Source organism: Macrotis lagotis, chromosome 6 (genome assembly GCF_037893015.1).
Source record: "Macrotis lagotis isolate mMagLag1 chromosome 6, bilby.v1.9.chrom.fasta, whole genome shotgun sequence".
Taxonomy (NCBI): Eukaryota; Metazoa; Chordata; class Mammalia; order Peramelemorphia; family Peramelidae; genus Macrotis; species Macrotis lagotis.
Window position 1 is genome coordinate 57,222,568 of NC_133663.1, and position 19,300 is coordinate 57,241,867.

Here is a 19,300-nt window from a genome sequence, read left to right on the forward strand (position 1 = left end):
AAGAGCATACTGCTGTCTTAAACCCACATTAAATGGCCCTGTTGTACCAGGTCAAATTTGCTTCCAAAGTAACAAAAAAGGGAACTATCTTTGCAACTGAGGGAAATAGAAAAATAGTTCAATTTTCATTCATTTCCATTTATTCCTTTAATGTATTGATGTAAGTTCCTTGTATTCCTTTTCTCAAATATCCAAAGAAATATCAGGTAAGTTACTTTATTAGGTTGCTTGGTTTATGACAAAATGAGAATTTGATTTTTCATGCCTGAACTGATGATCTTGTTCTTAGTGAGATCAATAATGTTCCTAGGATTAAAATAAACTCATTTGTGTCTTTCCATCATCTGCTTTATTGCACTGGTTGTTTTTTTTCTTTTTGACAAAATTTATGAAAAATTTATGGACTAGTTTGAAAGTTATTGAGAGGGTTAATTCTTGACAGAAGGGCTGTTGAAAAGTTGACTAAGGTTACAGCTGAATGTGCTGACTGTAGGTTGCAAAATCCAATAGACGACAGAAATGGTCATTGGAATTTTGGTTTTGGTTATTTTTGCCACAGACAAACAAAATGATTTTGTTTTTATTAGTAGGTCAGAACCAAGTTATATGGTCCCATAAATTGTAAATTTAAGATTATTTCAAACTTCTCTCAGGTTTCCATAGTTGTAACCTAATATTGGTAAGATGATCCACCAGCTAAGACTATCAAGCTTGTGAATAGTTGAAGGAATATTTGAAGTATTGTGTCTATTTGACAAATAATTTTCAAAACCCAGGAGACCAAATGAATATCTTTGACCTGGACTTCTCTTTCCCTATATTTACCAAATCTACCTTCTTTCTACTCCTATTCTATGGCATTTTTAGGAATTAGCAAATGTTCTCATAGTCCCATGGATACACTCCCTTTCCTGTGAAAACCATACAAAGAAGAAGATAAAGGAGAAGGAACACATCTTTATTTCCTTCAAAAGATATATATTTTGCTGAACTAATTAATTTAACACAAGCATATGATACAATACTAGAGATTAATATCAGGTTCCTATATATATTTTATTTACCAAACTTTTATATAAAATATCTAATTTAAAGTTTTTCCCCACATGTAAAAGTTTATTTACTTTGCATTGCTTTTGTTGGTTAGACACTCTCAAATCTTTTTAATATATTTTATTTTCCATCAATTACATGCAAAAGCAATTTTTAAAATTGCAATTCTTCTCAAATTCTATCCCATCCTTGCCTCATCTCCCTGAGACAGCAAGCATTCTGATATATTTTGTACATGTGTAATCATGTTAAAATATTTTCATACTAGCCATTTTGTGGAAGAAAAGAAGAAAGAGGAGAGAGAGAGAGAGAGAGAGAGAGAGAGAGAGAGAGAGAGAGAGAGAGAGATTCTTCATTTTGCATTAAGATGCCATTAGTTCATTCTCTGTTGGTGAAAAGCATTTTTCATCATGAATCTTTTGAAATTGTCTTGGATCATTGTGTTATTGAGAATAGCTAAATCATTCATAGTTCATCATTGTGTAGTATTGCTGTTACTGTATACAGTATTCTCGTGATGGTCTCTTTATTCTACATCAGTTCAAATAAGTCTTTTCAGGCTGTTCTGAAATCATTCTGCTCATCTTTTCTTATAGCACAATAATATTACATTACAGAGACCTCAACTTGTTCACCTTTCTGCGATTGATGTGCATCCCCTCAATGTCTAATTCTTAGCCAGCACATAAAAAGTTACTAAAAATATTTTTGTACAAAGAATTTCTTTCTTTAAAAAATCTCTTTAGAATACAGCTCTAGTACTGCTTTTGCTGGATCAAGGATATGCATAGGTTGATAGCCCTTTGAGCATACATACTTCCAAACATCTCTAAAATCAGTTTACAACTCCACCAACAGTGCATATATAGCCTTCAATATTATTCATCTTCCTTCACCCAATAGTAGCCTTCATCTCAAACTACTTTGTAGTTAACTACTTTGCACACATTCACATTGTATTTATGTATTTGTGATATGTTTCTCTTATTAAAATATCAATTTTAATGTCTTGAGCATAGCAGTTATAATGATTGTGGTTGACTTGTGTTGTATTGTGGGCTTTGTAGCTTTACCTTCAGCACCTTACACATTTCCTGAAACAAAACAGTGACATAATGATTAGGCACTTGTCATACTCTCTATATTTGTTGATTGTTGTAGTTGAGGGGCTCCCTTTCATAGGGAAATACGATCTTTAGCATCTTTCTCAATTTTCATATTTTATGTTTCTATTGATAGTAGTTATGACAATCCAGATTCTGGAAGACTTGAGAGTCTAGAAGTTAAAAAAGAGCCCTAAAAGACAAACATCATATGTGCTCATAAATGTTGAATAAACAATGTGGGAGAAGGAACATACTTTTGACATGCTTTTAAGTTTAATATGCATATTAACATTTTCCATCACTTTCTTCAATGTTTACATCAATAAAATAATACATCAGTTTCTTATTTGTAACATTTGATATTGTTGATTTTGGTGATATACTGGCATTAAGACTCTGAGCTCCTTTATTTATAGATTTTACCACAGATAAAATAACCATAAATCTGCTCATTTATAACTAAAATCCATTTTATTTAAAATCTCTAAATTTATTTAATCATTTAGAAATTTGTGATCCTCATATAGTATATAACCATAAAGACTTAAAACAGGACCTTGTTTCCATTCTGAGGTCCAGTTCTAAATCTTATCAATTCCCTAATTTTATAGATGAGGAAACTGAGACCCAGAGAAGTCAAAAGATATGACCAATGTCAAGCTAGGAGTGAAGTGATCAAACCAATATTTGAACCCTTGCATTCTCTTTCTCCAAACAAGAATTTATTACAGTCTTTTAGAATCAATATTACATTTTGACTTTCAAAATATTTTCCATATCTCATTTTAAATATAACTAAGGTGGCTCACAAAATTATCAAGTAGATTGTTAAATGCTCAGTTTTGTCCTTTTTCAATTGAAGAAGAGTTATAATACTTCAGAACCTGGAAGAGCAGTAACAATTCTTTAGTCCAACTTCCCTTTAAAATTATTTATAGAGTTAAAATAAGGCTTATAAAGGTTAAAGACTATGTCAGCAATCTCATAACCAGGTCTCTTAACACCTACTCTCAAACTCTTTCCATAAAACAACACTGTATAATACCATGTCACTCATTATGCCAAAAGGTTTAAAAATGTGGTAATGTTTCACACTCTATAATTCACATGCAATACATTATAACAAAAACTTCTAGGGGGAAATAGGATGAATTTACTCTAATGAGAAGCGAATTAACTTCAAACCAGAAAGGAAATTGTGTCTATATGGATGTTTAGTGTAGGATGTGGAACTATAATTTGGAATGCTTTAATGGCATCAGTAATACTTCTCATCAAGAAAAGAGTATGAAAATTATAAGATGTGATTACAAAAATCTTGAACAATGTGTTATATTTCTGTCTGCTCTCATGTTGCCATAGAAACATCAACTTGAAACTTTGGTGCTAATCTTTATCCCCTTCACATAGATATATTTCATGAAGCTTTCAAACTATAATTAATGGCACTTTTAATACTTACCAAATGTATCCCATGGTACTTCCATGAAACCAGTGTGTGATCTCTGAAAAGACTGATGAAGATGCCCAAGGCAAAAAAAGTGGAAGGATGTTGCTTTATATATTCTCAGAAAAGCATTACATAAGAACGAAAACTTTTTCAATTCAACAAGCATTTATTGCTTTCCCACCATGTGCAAGTCTTCCTTTTCTAACCCATATCCTCTCAATGATATGAGCTGGGGGACACACAAACACTACTCTCTCAGAAGACCCAGAGTCAAAACACAAATTGTGAAGACCACCAGAATACAGCCTATAAGCAATGATGATGTATATTAAAGGAGTCTAAAGAATCCTGGGGTCAGAAATACCATTGCAGATATATTGGATTAGAGAAGGATATGGATCAGTCATGTAAAAATGGCACTGAGAACTGAACCTCTGATTTTATAGGCAGCACGAACTCCTAGAAGGCAAAAATCTGGCAAAGGAGAAATTTCTCTGAATCTTCTTATCTTGGTTGTCAAGTACAATCAGAGTTTTGAGAGTTGCCCAAAGTCATATAACCAATATTTATCCAGGTCTGACATAAAGGCTAATTTTCTATTTGATAAAAGAGATTGTTGGGACAGCTAGATGGCACAGTGGAGACAGCATGGGACCGGGACTCAGGAGTACCTGAGTTCAAATCCAGCCTCAGATTCTTAATAATTATCTAGCTGTGTGGCCTTGGGCAAGCCATTTAACCCCATTTGCCTTGCCAAAAAAAATGAACTAAAACTAAAAGATTTTCATCAAAAAAATAATAAAAACAGTAGATAGGTAGGTCAAGTGCCACAATGGTGATCTAGAGATATTAAAATACCAGAGGTTCTGGGGTTCATTGTTGACGTCCTAGGGAAGACTTACTAACATACTTGGATGAGAATCATGAGAGTTGAGAAGACATTGAGAGATTGCAGTTTATACTGGTGGAAGAATAACCATATTAGCGAGATCCCAAGTCTATCAAAGAGTCAAAGTGTGAAAAGAAGGTAACAAGTCACATAGAAATAGATAAAACCCATGGAAATAAGTGAATTTTAGGATTCGCAGTGTCCCTCAAAGTTTATCTATTCCAACCCATACAGAACAAAAATCTCCTCTCCAATAACCCCTATGAGTGCTTAGTTAGCCCTTTACTAATTGGGAAGAATCCACTGCCTTCCAAGCTAGCCAGTACATCATACTTTTGACTGTTAACAAGTTTTTTTTTTCCTTATATCTAACTTAAATTTGCTTCTTTGCTATCGCCAGTGACTGTTCCTAGTTTTGTCCTATGGTACCACATAGAACAAATCTAATTCTTCTTCAATATATAAGGCCTTCAAATGAACTGTAAAATTAATGAATGAAAAAAGAATCCCCAGATCAGTCTTAGATGACCTAGTGTCTAGCTATGTGAACTATTAATGTGAACTCAAATATTCATTTTATGCCAAATGTATGCCTTTATAAATTCTCTATGAAATATTATTTTATTAAATTTAACAAGTTGCCTAGTCTTTGAAATCTCTTTCCTGATCCTGACACTATCATTTAATATGTTAGCTCTCCATCTCAATATTGTGATATCTGATAATATTGCCATATAGTCCTTCAAACCAGGCGTGAATAAAAATGTTCAATAGAACAGAGTAAAACGCAGGTCGTTAGGTCCTTCAGCAAAGCCCTCTTTCCTGGTTGAGTTTGAGCTACTATGGAGAAACAATAGAATTTAGTGGATAGAGTTTTGTTTTTGAAGTAGTGTGGCTCTAGTAGCCCTATGACAATAAAGAAATGAATTGAGACTGACCTGGGTCATTCTGTTCTCAAGAAAGTCATGTTAAGTTTTTATGATTACCAAATCCTTTCTTAAATATTTACAAGATTTTCTCTTTAATAATACATTCAAGAATTTCCACAAGATTCAAAGTCATGCATTGGTCTCTTATTTATAGACTTTATTCTTTTCTTTCTTGGAAAATTGGGTAAGTGTTCTTCTTCTCACCCCATGATGATGGTTCAATGTGACCAATGACAATGACATTGGTGACATTAGAGTAATCGAAGATATCAGTTATCTGGACATGTGGTAATTTGAAATGATCAAATTGGGTACTCTTTTACTATTTTTCTATACATCTTTGTGATTCAGTCTCCTGTAAACTATGTCTGTCCTTTTCCTTCAAGAACTCCAAGTATTTGCCTTGTTAGTGAAAACAAAGATAAATTCTGTATACTCTGCTTATCTATCCTGAACATCCACTCAGTGACTCCCTTGCTTCTCTTCTTTCCCTAACACTGGAAAGGTTAAAGTCAGGCATACAGAAATCTATTTCCTATCTTCTCATTCCTTGCCAAATTCAGCTTTCTCTTAGTTCTAAAGAAAACAAGCATCTATTAAGCACCATCCACCAAGCTAAGAATTTCCCAAACATTATCTGATTTGGTCTTCGCTTTAACCTTATGAGGGAGGTGTTGTTATTATCATCCCCACATTACAGTTGATGAAACTAAGGCAGAATTTAAATATCTTTCTCAGGGTCACAGAGCTAGAAAGTGTTTGAGGCTAGATTTGAACTCAGGTCTTCCTGACTTTGAACCAAACATTCTTATCTTCTGTGCCACTAACTGCCTCTGCATTTAACAATTGACCCTAATTTTAGGAAGAATTATCAATTAAGGATAGGAAGGTACTTACTTTGTAGATTTTTTAATCTTATCCCTTCCTTTTTACAATTGAGGGAAATGAAGCTCAGAGGAGTAAGCAACTTGTTCAGAGTCATTTAGGTACTAAATAGTGAAAATCCAGATTTGAATTATTCAGATTCTCTTATTCCAGATCCAGGATTTATTCCTTGTGATACATTCTAAGCTATACTTTTAAATGTTTTTTTTTCTCTTTCTCTGTCTTTCCACACTCATCTACTTTACAATATTTTAAAATTGAGGATAGTTATGAGTAACCTGTGTGACTACATTGGTCTATTTAGAAAACACTCTAATCCGCTGCACTACATATATTCACTACTTCTTCCTTATTGAGATTTTTTCTTTGTATCTTCAATCTTTCAATTTTCCCATTCTACCCCTAATTTCTGTTCTTGCTTTTCCTGTTCTTACTTTCCTCCCATTGCTCCCTATTGACTAGAATGGATCCTCTTCCTTCATTGTCCATCTCCTATTCCAGTGACCCTTAGAAGCCTCACCTTGGCTTTTCTTCCAACTTTACCCAGATCTTCTCTCACTTCTCACTGATCAAATTTCTCAAATCATTTTCTCTGTTTTGCATTTATCACATTCTCCCTCTCATTGAAATAATTTATTTAGGTTCAAGGTTTGTGCATTATCTCCTTTTCTTCTTTTTTTTCTTAATTAGTATTTTCTACCAATTAAATATCATGGAAACTTTTGGCATTTAATTTTTGAAATTTGGAGTTCCACATTTTTCTCCCTCCCTGACTCCTTTTCCCCCTCTTCTGAAAATGGTAGGCAGTTTGGTATAGTTTATACATGTGCTATCATGTTAAACATATTTCCATATAACTCTCAGTTGCTGAAGAAGAAGAAAGAGATCAAAAGAAAAAAAAACAATGAGAAAGAATAAAGTAATTTAAGAGTCCTTTGTAGCTGTCTGGTATCATTGTTTTGCTGAGAACGGACACATTCATGTTACTTATTCTGTGTGCAATGTTTTCTAGTTCTTCTTAATTCACTTTCCTTCAGTTTATACAAGTCTTTCCAGGGTTTTCTGATATATCCTTAGGTATCATTTCTTATCGTACAACATTATTTCATTAATTTGTATTCCACAGTTTATTCAGCCATTCCTTACCCTCAGTTTCCAATATTTTGCCACCACTAAAAGGGACATTACAAATTTTTTTTTCATATGTGGTCCTTTTCTTTTTTTCTGATCTCTTTGGAATATAGACCTAGTAATCATATTGCTGATTAAAAGGGTATGCATCATGGGTTGCCCTTTGGGCATAGTTCCAAATTGCTCTTCAGAATGTTTATATCAGCTCACAACTCCTCCAATAGTGCATTTGTGTCCCAATTTTAATATATCCTCTCCAATATTGATAATTTTCATTTTTTGTCATATTATCCAATCTAATAGATATGAGGTGGTATCTCAGAGTTGTTTTAATTTTCATTTCTCTAATCAAAAATTATTTAAGGCATTTCTTTATAAGTCTATAGATGGCTTTAATGTCTTATCTAAAAACTTCCTGTTCATGTCCTTTGACCATTTATTGATCTGGTTAATGCTATATCTATCTTTCTCCAATTCTCACCGCCCCCAGAAGAATTTAATACCAAGTATAAAATATATAATTAAAATTTATCCAACAATTTATCCAAGAAATATGAATTAAATTGAAATGAAATATTTAAGAAAGCCATACAACAGGTAAGGTAAGAAGTAGAAAAATAGAAGCCAAGAGAAAAATTGGAAGACCATTTTTTTGTTTGTTTTAGGTGTACAGAAGTGTTGTTATAACTTCAATCTTGTGATGAATGTACAGAAGAATATTCATAATCATTTTACACAACAGGTATAGAATTACTAAATGACAAGTTAGTTACACATATAAATCCTAACATGCTCAAATTTAATTCTGCAGCTGGGTAAGGGAGAAATCCTAAGAATCCTAGTCTCAAAATGGGAGGAATAGGTAGGAATAAGTACTTTGTTGTTTACTGTGTGACTTTTACCAAGCCACTCAATTTTTCTGGATTTCTGTAAAATAACCAAGTTAATCAGGCATTCATAACCTTTTTGTGAGTAATGAACTTCTTTGGGAGTCTGATGATGCTTTACAACTCTTTTTTTCTAAATTATATATTTTAAATATCTGAAGGAAATACTACCTTTGAATTAGAGGCTACTAAAAAATAAAAGGGTGTCACTTTCCCCCATTCTTGTCCATGGAACCACTAAATCCATCCATGAATCTAATGATATTTAGTTTACAAACTCTTGGTTTCCATGAGCTCTGAAACCTATCCCAACTCTGATACATCCTTTGAATTACTTTTCTGCATAATTTGGGATGTATATCAAAGATGAATCGATCTTGAATCCCCCAGAGAGACCAGCACAATACCTTGAACCTGGTAGGTATTCAATGATTGACTGAATGAAGGAATAAATGACATTTTACAAAATGTTATATAATTCTAGTAGCTGCATAAAATAACAAATAAGTATTACCATTGGGTTCTTTACATTTAGAATTTACTTGTGATCTTTGGGTTCTTCTTACTGGAAAATATTAGATTATATATCATGATGAGTAGATACATCATGAGTAGTAATTACATTGCGTTGTAGTAAATTGAATGCTAGGACTGGAATCAGGAAGACCTGCCTTCAATTTCTGCCAGGAGTTGTCATATTTGTTTTTGCTGTTGCTGTTATTATTTCAGTCATGCCTTGCTTCATGACCCTATTTTGGTGTTTTCTTGGCAAAGATGCCAGAATTTGCCATTCTTTTCTCTAGCTCATTTTACAATTGAAGTAACTGAAGCAAATAGGATTAAAATACTTATCCAGGGTCTCTCTGATAGTAAGTATCTGAGGTCAAATTTGACTCAAGAAGAGTCTTCCTAACTCCAAGCCCAGTGCTCTATCCACTGTACCACTAGTTGCCCAGAAAAAAAAAATATTTTTGCAAGATTGTTTTTCATTGTTGAGTCATTTTGATTCATGGAGTTCTTACTTGCTGTGTCATCATGGGCAGATAATTCATTAACCTCTGCTTGCTGAATGTAATTCCATGAATTTATCTAATTAAACCAAAGACAGAATAAAATTTTTCTTAGTAAAGAGAGTTCTGGAAATTCACCACATTGACAAAATCACAGACCCTTTAATTATCAGAACCTATCAAATGAAAATGGCATTCTGTCACATTATAGTATTTTCAATTATTCAACTTTCTTTCACAAGAAATATGTCTCAACCACTCCAAACCTCAAGTATCTGTTCATGCATCTCACATGCCATGGTTTAAATAATAACTTTCTGGGTTTTTTATATTCTTTCTATTCAAATAGTATGGTAAATGTATGATAAAGACTGCTGCAAAATCATCCCCAAAGTTTCTTTAAAACAAAATAAACAACAAACAAAGGGGAAAAGAGTTGTTGAAAAAGGAACTTATAGAAAAGCTAGCAATTCCTGAAGGATGATAATGAAATCTCATTTTAGGAAAAGGTCATGTCTCTCAGAGAAGCTAACTTTGTTTGAATCACATTACTATAAGAACATTTCATTTATGGTCAATTAATTTGTAGTCAAAAGGCTTGAGTTTGAATCCTGTCTTTGCCAGAACCATGTGCAACTTTGAAAAAATCTCTCTCTATATATGTCATTTTCTTCATCTGTAAAATGTAATACTTAATATTTGTGTTTTAACCCTAAAGAATTAATGGAATAAAATGAAACAAAGCTCCAGACATTATAGACTTGTCACTTATTATTATCACCATTATAAGATAGCAACTAGCAATTGTGCTGGTTAAATGATAACTAAGTTATAGCTTACTTTGACTAAAAAGTAGTGAAAGGGGAAGAAGAATAATTTTTGAGTATCTTTTTTTTTTGTAAAAGCCATCACTTCTAATATGGAATAATGGATAGATCATTTCATTGAGTCAGGGAACTCCTGGCTGGGGAAATCTCCTTTGCAAATACAAATCACCACCTTCTCTGTAACTTAGTCTTAGAAAGTTGCCTCTCTAGGAAAAGAATGGAGCATTTAAAGGACTTTTCCAGAATCAGTAAGTCAGAGGTAGGACTTGAACCTGCATCTTCCTGATTCTGAGGGCAGATCTCTAACCATTATATACCACATTGCCTCTTAATAACTGCTTAACATAATGTCCATAATGCTTGCTGAATGAATTTTAAAAATTTAATTTAAATAGTTCACTCAAGTAACTATATGACTAGAGAAGGATATGAAAGATCATATCTTTGTGATATTCCCCATAGTCAAATATCTATTTAGTAGGGTGGTCTATTGTCATTCATTTCCAATATTGATACTTGCTTAAAAAAAAACTTGTCCCTTGAAAAAAATTCTGAACATTAATCTGGATTTCTAAGAATCTTAGCAAACTAAACCTCTGCCAGCAGAATGTTGCTCATTGATAATGGGACTTATCCAATTAAAAGAAGTGAGTGATTCGAATCAGTATATTATTCCCCTAATTTATGAGTGGATAAAGTCCTAGCTCTGAAGTCAAGAAGCCTGAGTTCAAATGTGACCGTAGGCCCTTGTATATGATACCCCTGACAAATCACTTCACCCTGTTTGCCTCAGTTTCCTAATCTATAATGTGAGCTGAAGGAGGAAATGGCAAACCACTCCAGTACTTTTGCCAAGAAAACCCCAAATGGAATCATGAAGAGTCAGACATGACTGAGAAATGAGTAAATAACAAAAACTTACAATGACAGTAAATGATGGATAAAACTTTTTCTTAGTAATATTCTTTGTTGCCTATTTAAGAAAATGAAGATTTATTGGGTTGATATCTGATTAAAATTTTACCTGCTCTCAGACTCTATGGATCCTTTCTTGAACTGATTGGCTCTGGCAGCAAACACAGACTGCTATGTAAAAGAAGAAATTTGAAGAAAAAAAGCATATGCATTGTGGGAAGAAGACACAGGGGAATATATATGTGAAGGCAACCCTTAAAATATAGCTCTCACTTATAATTGGAAGTGTAGGAAAGGATGTTTTAAGGAAAAGACTATTGTTTAATAATCACTTTAGGTGAAGAGAGCTTGAATTAGTTTTTCTTTTTCAAATCTAAAATAAGATCATAGAATCATATATTTGGACTTGGAAGAAATTTTCTGACTCAGCTTGTCCAAAACCTTTATATTGTAACTAAAGGAATCTGAAGACAATAGCAACTTGATTGAAGTCACAATAATGGTAAATAGCAGTGTTGAGATCTGATCTCTAACCTCTAATCTACCACTCTTTCCACTACATTTTAAGATTCTATAAAATAAATACATGAATATATAGCTTTTCCTGAAAGGACAAATTCATCTCAGGTCAGGGAAGTCAAAGCAAAATGTGGGGAGTGAGGAATATTAGATATAACTCACTGTGCCACTGTTATGAGAACACCTCTGCTTTAGATATCAAAATGGATCCTTTATAATGGAACATATTTTAGAGAAGTTCAGATTAATATCAACTTGTAAATATTAAAACTTCACATCATTTCCAGCATACTTATATAAACATTTTATTGGGATAGATATACTGTGATAATATATTAAGAATATCCCATTGACAATGATACATCTTCTGAAAGAATATTGCCTTTAAAATGAGTTTTTGGTTTCTATCATTTTTATTAGACTGCTGACTCCTTTAAAAAACAAATTTAAAGTTCTCTCTTCTTTAGAGAATTACTACACTTTTATTGTTGTTCTGTTATATAAAACATCTTAAAATTCAGTACCATTTAAAATTATCTGATTGCTGATATGCTCAGAAAGTTTCTCAACAAAAATCTCATCTGACTCTAGGGTATTAGGATATGGTGGACACAGCTATAGCTTTTTGTGTTTCTCTGTTAAGAATTTATATCACTTAACACAATCTTTAAAAAATATGATTGCATCCCTTGATAATCTTTTTAAGCTTTGTTACTCAATATATGTGTTTTCTTACTCTCTCTATTCTCTTAAAGCAGGGTGATTGTTGTTTTAATCTTTTCTATAACTACAGAATTATAACTGCCTTTTTGTCTGAATTTTCCATAGTTTCAAAATAATTTCTCTTTAGAGATATATATCTATTCTTGATTCAGGCTGTTTCAAGTGGATTAGTTTTAGTTGCAGAAGGTTTCTTTAAATTGAATTTGTTTTAAAATTCATAGACCAGTCTAAACTACAGAGTTGGGAGAAATGTTCTATTATGGTCAGAAAGACCATAGTGGGGCTGGGTAATAGATTTATATTAATCAAGAGACAAGGGCAATAGAAATTTGGATATTTTTAAGTGTGTAAATGAAGCATATTCATCTACATCAAACAAAAGCTTACAGTGGTGTTTATGTGACAAAGATCAAGAAACCAAAAAAAGCATTATAAGGAGAAAAAAGTCATGTTTAAAATTTTCTATCAGAAGTTAGCTCCTAAGTAGATTAACTACCACATTTAGAACAGTGAAAATGGGGGAATTCTGGGAAATTGACTGACTAGAGAATGAATCTTCCAAAATTCACCCAAGAAACTCTATAACTCTAACTATAAACATTCTTTCCAAAGATAGACCTAAATCAATGGATAAATATTCTTGCTCCTGAGGAGAGTTTATATAATACAAATGATGATAGCTCCCAAGTTAATTTGCTTATTTAGTGTTGTATCAATAAACTCCAAAAATATTTTTTGAAGTAGGAAAATTAGTAATGCAAATCACATAAAAAATCAAGAACATCAAAGGTGATAACAAAAAAAAATAAATCATGGGAAGTAAAGGTGTCTATCAGTCCAAAATTTCAAGCTATTTTATAATATGATAATCTTTAAAATAATTTGATTCTTGAGGGAGAGAGAGAGAGAGAGAGAGAGAGAGAGAGAGAGAGAGAGAGAGAGATTGAGAGAGAGAGAGAGAGAGAGAGAGAGAGAGAGAGAGAGAGAGCACTATGGGATGGGGTAGTTGGAGGAGAGACAGAGAGAGAATGGGAATGAGACTGCTGGAGAAGATTATGTTCACAACACAAAGAACCAAGTTGTAGCTAAGTGGCAAAATGGATAAAGTGCCAGTTCTGGAGTCAGGAAAACTCATCTTCCAGAGTTGGAATCTGCCCTCGGACATTTACTAGTTATGTGACCCTGGGCAAGTCACTTAACCTTGTTGACTTCAATTATCTATTAAATGAATTGCAGAATGAAACGACAAACCACTCCAGTATCTTTTCCAAGAAAACCTTAGAGTCATAAAGAGTCAGATATGACTGTACAACAACAATAACAATATATAGACCCGGAGTAACATGGTAACATAATGTCTAACTAAAAAAAAACCCCCAGGATTCAGGAAGGAAATGCTCCTTGACAAAAACAATTTGGAAAACCAGAACACACTCTGGTTAAAAATTAAGAATAGATGAACACTTTACAAAAGATACTAAGATAAGTCTTAAGTGTATGTTACAGGTATAAAAGTGAAGGTGAAAGAAATACATTGCATTTCAGAATTTTTGACTTAATAAGTGATAGAGATGATCACATAAGATAAAATGATAATTTTGATTTTCTAAATCTAAAACCTTTTTGTACAAATAAGTCCAAAAAAAATAGAACAGAAACAGGTAGTTTAAGAAAAAAATTTGCAGTAAGTTTCTCTAATAGAGCTCTCATTTTCAAGATATATGAGGAAGTAATCTAAAATTATAAGATTAAGAACAATTCTCTAATAGAAAAATGGGTCTAAAGATATAACTAAGGCAGTTTTCAAAGGAAGAACTTAACATTATCAACAATTATATGAAAAAATAAAAACAAAATCACAAACTCTGTTAGGGAAATGCAATTAAAACAACTTTGAGGCTTCATTTTACCTATAAACCTGGCAAAAAGGAGAAAAAAGACAAAAAATAGGCACATTATACACAGTTAAAAATGGGGCTATGGATTCGTTCAGCCATTCTGAAAAGCAGTTTGGAGCTATGGCCAGAAAATTGTCAAACTGTGTACAACCTCTGACCCAGTTAAATCAGTACTAGACCTCTATTACAAATAAATCAAAGAAAAGGACCTATATGTCCAAGAATATTCACAATAGCCAAAAATTAGAAACTAAAACAGTGCTCCTATCTGTGAATGACTAAACAAACTAAAGTATATAGATGTAATGGAATAGTATTGTGCCTTAAGAAAAGATAAAATGCACAATTCAGAGAAAACTGGAAAGACATTATAGACGTGATCAAGATAAAAAAACTTAGAAAATGATACCAACATTTTTGATAAAAACAATTTTGAAAGACTTTAGAACTCTCATCACAGCAGTGTTAAACCATAAGTTCAAATAAAGAAGGATGAAATACATCACTTGTCTTAAAAAGAAGTAATAAAATAAAAATGAAGAAAAAACTACACATATTCATATAAGGCTAGTGGGAATCTGTTTTACTAGACTTCATAAATATATATTGACAGCATTGGTTCTTTTTTTGGTGGCGGTGCTGTTTTTTTCCTTTATTTTAAAGGAGGTAAGGAGAGGCACATATTAATATGAAAATTATTTGTTTCCTACCCAATTCTTTATAAGGCTAAGAACTACCTACACTCATTTCTACAATTTTCACTTACTATTCACTTCAGGATGACATTCATACTTGCTTCATTCCCCTCACTTAACTGAAGCTGTTCTCTTCAAGATTATTAATGATATCTTAATTGCTTACATAAAATTCACCTTTTTTTTCAGTTTTCACACTTCATCACCCCCTGTAAAACTTGGCACTTTTAATTACCTCATCCTCATGAATGCTCTCTCCTTTTGTTCTGTCTTATTTTGTTTGTTTTATAGCACTGCTCTTTTTTGAGGTTTCTACTGTTCTATCTACTGTGATCAAACAATGCGGATTCTTCCTCCTTCTATGTCTGCCTAGTCTACACTCCTTTTGCCCGTGCTTTTCTGTAAATTCAATGCAGGGGGTCCATCCAATCTAGGGACATTCTCTTAAGTTTCTTGACATTGTTTGCTATGTAGAAATTAAAACTATCCTTGAATCCAATCTCCTGCTAACCACTTCAGGAAAACAAAACAAACAAACACAAACCTGCAATGTCCAGACTTAATTTGGGAGGCTACTAGAAAATTATTTAAATTTTCTAAATCTCAGTTTCTTCATCAGTATGATGTGGATAAATAATGTGTCTATTAACTATATCAAAGTATGTCATTGCATCAAATATAATGATATAAGTACTATGGAAATGTCAAAATAACACACACACATACATATATATATATATACATATATATATATATATATATATATACTATCAGTTAGTATTCATCTAATCTAGGCATTGACAAATCATAGCCTGAAGCCAATGATTTTCCATTTCCCAAATTCTAATCTCTAGACTGTTTACATGTGGGGTAATACAGTTAAGTGACTTGTCCAAGGTCACACAGCTAGTAAGCATCAAGTGTGTGAGCCCAAATTTGAATTTAGGTCCCCATGACTCCAAGGCAGATGCTCTATCCACTGATCCATCTAGCTGCCCCTCCAAGTGATTTTTCGTCTTTCTTCTGCTTCCCCAGATTCTATAGAAAAGTCCATCACCTTGAATGAGTTACATTAGCTCTTAAAGAGAGCCTCAGCTTCCTGGATGTTTTGATTCTTATTTTAAATTTTTATTTATACATATATATTAATTTTCTATATATACATATATTCTATATATACTCCCTCACTCAATATTTGGCATCATAGGCATTTATAAAGATAATTGCTCAGAGGACTCACTGTAGGATTTCAAGTTTGTGAATAACAAAGGCAATAGGTAGAATCTGATGGCGATGGCAGAAGTCTAGCATTGGATCTTAATTAGAATGTGGATATTTACAGAAGGCATTTCTAACCAGTCAGACAATCCTGTGGCACACATTTTTTTTAGTAATAAACACATTTATGAAAAGAAACAATTACTGGTTCTTCTGACAGTTTCAGAATGTAAGAATATTTACAAAATCTCTAGTGTGATTTCCTGGTGAAATAGTTCTCATCAAAACAGGAATTAAAACTATTTGAGGGAGTTGTTAACACGTTTCCAGAAGATGCCTCAATTTTCATCAAAAAGACCAGCAAGGGAAATTAATTTCTTCTGAATGTATTAGTCTAGTAACATGCAAAATTTTCTTCCAGAATATCCATCCCTTGTAAAGGAATGACAGTCAGACCTTGAAGGGATAGGGGTATGGAGAAGCTTGGAGAAAGGTAGCAAATTCTAGACAATTATTATGCAACCCTTCTGGGACTGTACTTCTTTCCTATATCATGTATTTTAGGATACTTTATTGCACTCCATTTAACACTGGATTAAATGCTATCTTGTATTCTTTTGTTAAATGCTCTTTGTGAGGTAGTAGAAAGGGAAGCTCTGTATCTTCAGCTGGGAGAAACCTGGATTGTGGACCTGCCTCTGGTCCGAGCTATCTGTAAGGCTATGGCCAAGTCAGTTAAGTTCCCTGAACCTCAGTGTATTCTTTTAAAAATGAATCATTGGATAAAAACAAAACAACACCAAAAACTCCTGAGATTTCATTTTGTTGGATCCATCATTTTATAGGTGAGGAAGCATAGTCACTGAGACATGAAAGGGTCACCATGAGTTAAATAATTCTTAAGTGTTTGGTGCAAGATGAGAGGTTGAGATTTCCTATTTTTAAGTACATTGCATCATCCATTAAGTTACACTGTCTTTTATGGGTATAGTGCTACCCATATTGACTACCTTCTTGGGAAGGAGAAAAAGGAAGAAAAAGAGAAGAAGAAAAAAGAAGAAGAGGAAAAAGAAGGAAGGAAGAAGAAGGAAGAAGAAGAGAAGAAAAAGATGATGATGAAGATGAAGATAAAGGAGGAGGAGGAGGAAGAGAAGGAGGGGAGGGAGAGGGAAAGGGAAAAGGAGAGGGGAAGAGGGGAAAATAGCATTTATATGATTCTTTAAGGTTTGTATAGCACTTATTTGACTATCATAAAAATAGTGGGATAAAAGTGTCATTACCATCATTTTGTAAATGATGGAGCTGAAACAGATGGTGGGTTAAATGGTTTACTGAGATTTAGACTGTTTTCCTGATTTCTGTTCCAGTACTCAATCCACTGATCTACTTAGCTATCTATGAAGAATGTCTACAACCCACTTTGTAGACTTTAGAGAACAGTATAAATGTTCCAGAGAGCACTGAAATTCAGAATGAAGACCAGGGTGACCTATCCTGCAAATCCGAGCTTAATTATATAGCACAAAAGATGAACATTCAATAATAAAGAAGAGTTTGAGATATTTTTGAAAGAAATACAGAATAAAGGGATTATTTTTTTCTTGAATATCTCAAACAATAGAAATGCAGGAGTGAATACAGAAAGTAACTGCAACAGAATGACAACAGAAAGACCAGGAAGAGGTGTCTTTCTAAAATTACATAAGAGGGCACAGGAATCAATGCAATAATACCTTAGAGAAAAGAAGAGGTAGATAGGGGACATTATGGATAGAGTGTGGTGATACCCTGCCTACAGGTGAATGCTTCTTTTATTGGTCTATATTATGACATGAGAGAGTACATGAACGGGGAGAGGTAACCAATGGAGATAGAGATGAAGAGAGCTTTGCTGAAGGTGAAATCAAGGGCTAGTAGTAAGGGGGAGATGACCTATATGTTCAGATAAAGAAGAGCCTAGAGGATGGTAGGAGAGGAAGAGGGGGAGATTAAAAAAAATGGAGGAAGTGAAAGAGACCTTACTTTGGAGGTGGGAAGATTCTGCTGATGAATGTTCCTATGACTGAGGGAAAATGGGAACCTCAGCTGGGTTGATGCTAGAAGAATGTGGTGCCAGAAAAGTCTACTTATTCTAGAGGTGGGGAATTGAAGCCCTTGGGAGTGACTAGTACCTAGAGCAATGAAAGAGCAGGAATACAGGAAGGAAATTTCCAAGCAAACATAGTGGAGGAATGGGAGAACAACAAGAGAGAGTATAGATTGTGAAAAGAAAATTTTGATTTTATTATTGATCATTATAATATGTGTAAAGAATCTGTCTGATGATTTAGTTTTTAGAAATTCATTTTTCCTGGCAGACTGACTTGGGAGTAAGATTTACAATGAGGTTGAGGTGAGTAATCAGTCTTTTTTCTCTTTTTGGCTTTTGCAAAGCAATGGGGCTGTGACTTGCTCAAGGTCACATAGTTAGACAATTATCAAGTGTCTGAGACTAGATTTGGATTCAGGGCTGGTGCTCTATCCACTGTGCCACCTAGCTGCCTTGATTAATCAATCTTAACAAGAGCTACATTCTGTTCCTGTACTGAGCCTGCTCCTGCTAAGTGAAGTGAATCAAAAGCTGTAGCAAAGTACCTCCAAGATTAAACAATCAACTTAACCATTCCTGCAGGCTTCAAGGACACCTGTATTTTCCTGCACTCATGAGTTTGATGAGACACAGTTCAAGGCTTAGAAATGATTGTGTTGTGATCCACCTTTTCCTCCAAGAACCATCAATTTTAGGCCTCCCTAACATTTTTGCCTCTGAGAAAGGAGGGAATACTGTTGGTGTACTAACACAAAAACGTGTGAAAACTTTTGTCACATGGGGTACTTTAATAAAAATTTAGACAGTATTGCTAAAGGTGTCCCAGGTTATCCCCGATCGGTGGTGCCCACAGCCATCTTTGTTTCTGCCATGAAGGACATTTGTTTTGATTCTCCCTTATAATGCTCATTTCCTATGCCACTGAAACATTCCTAAATTCACATCATTATCAGAATTTATCTTTTAGGAGGCTAGTCAATCTGTTATCCAAATCTAATCTGACCATCAAACATAATCCAGTCAATCCCACCACCTATCTACTTAAGGTAGAAAATGAGGATGACACTTTAAGGGAT

At 33.5% G+C, this 19,300-nt stretch overlaps 1 long non-coding RNA gene across 1 annotated transcript; it reads right to left on the reverse strand.

The window, feature by feature from the left end:
* Positions 1–1,905: 1,905 nt before the first annotated feature.
* Positions 1,906–15,181, reverse strand: LOC141491651 (uncharacterized). Its single transcript, XR_012469693.1, has 3 exons — positions 15,153–15,181; positions 11,192–11,253; positions 1,906–2,147 (listed from the first exon to the last, which is right to left on the reverse strand). It is a non-coding gene; the product is annotated as an uncharacterized LOC141491651 (long non-coding RNA).
* Between the last annotated feature and the right edge of the window lie 4,119 nt (positions 15,182–19,300).